The sequence below is a fragment of the Propithecus coquereli genome, unplaced genomic scaffold (assembly GCF_000956105.1).
Source record: "Propithecus coquereli isolate 6110/MARCELLA unplaced genomic scaffold, Pcoq_1.0 Scaffold172, whole genome shotgun sequence".
Taxonomy (NCBI): Eukaryota; Metazoa; Chordata; class Mammalia; order Primates; family Indriidae; genus Propithecus; species Propithecus coquereli.
Window position 1 is genome coordinate 2,667,983 of NW_012141858.1, and position 1,231 is coordinate 2,669,213.

Consider the following 1,231-nt stretch of genomic DNA (forward strand, 5'->3'; position numbering starts at 1 on the left):
TATGATACTGCTATAAACACATATATACATAAATTAAAATTTTATTTCTTTGACAAAAGTAGAATCATATTACACATGCTTTTCTGTATCTTACTTTTCTCACTTAACGATATCTCATGAAAATTTCTTCAAATCATTCTTTTCAGTGTCTATGTAGTACCCCCTTTGGGGTATTCACTTTTTTCCCAGTTCTTAACCACAGTGAACAGTGTTGTGATGAACATCCTTATACATGAGTTCTTGGGTGCATATGCTTTTTTTCTTTGGAATAGGTCCCAGGAATGGCAGGTCAAAGGTATATGTGTTTTGGGGATATTCTAAGTTAGGTAATCCTGCTGTGTCTTAGTCGGTTCAGACTGCTGTAACAAAAATACATGGATTGGGTGGTAAGGGCTGAAACAATAGACATTTATTTCTCAAGAGTTTTGGTGTCTAGAAGTCTGAGATAGGGTGCCAGCCTGGTTGAGTTCTTGGTAAATCCAGCCTGGGTTACAGATGGAGATCTTCTTGAAAGACATTCAATCTTCTAGTATCCTCACCCAGCAGGGAGGGAGAGGAGAAGCAAGATCTCTCGGGTCTCTTCTTAAAGGACACTAATCCTATGTATGAGGGCTCTACCTTAGGACCTAGTCACCCCCCACCAAAGGTCCATCTCCTAATATCATCACATTGGAGATTAGGATTTCAACATACGAATTTTGGTGGGACACAAGCATTCAGTCCATAATGCTTTACTTATCAGGAATTTCTGCTTCCCACAACTTTAACTCTTGGAGCACAGTCAATAGGAATGTCTTTTTTGGTGGTGGTGGTTTTTGTCTTTTGTTTTTGAGACAGGATCTTGCTCTGTCACCCAGACTGAAGTGCAATAGCTTGCTCATAGCTCACTGCAACCTCCAATTCCTGTGGCCTCAGGCGATCCTCCTGCCTTGGCCTCCTGAAGTGCTGGGATTATGGGCATGAGCCACTATGCCTATTGGTGGTAATTTATCAAATATTTATGTAGCCCTTATACTGTTCCAGCTACTATTCAAAATACTTTGTAAATATTTATTTAATCCTTATAACTTTATTAGGTTGATACTATTATTATCTATACTTTTACTGATGAGGAAACTGGGAGACAGAGAGTTAAGTAAACTGGCCTAAGATCCCACAGCTAATAAGTAGAAACACAATTTGAATCCATGCATTCTGCTCCGAAGACCATATTTTTTTTTTTTTTTTTTTT

The 1,231-nt window shown here is 38.6% G+C and overlaps 1 protein-coding gene across 1 annotated transcript in view; it reads left to right on the top strand.

The window, feature by feature from the left end:
• Positions 1-1,231, top strand: part of SLC35E3 (solute carrier family 35, member E3) — a 20,242-nt gene that overhangs the window by 7,974 nt on the left and 11,037 nt on the right. The gene's annotated exons all lie outside the window — the stretch shown is intronic.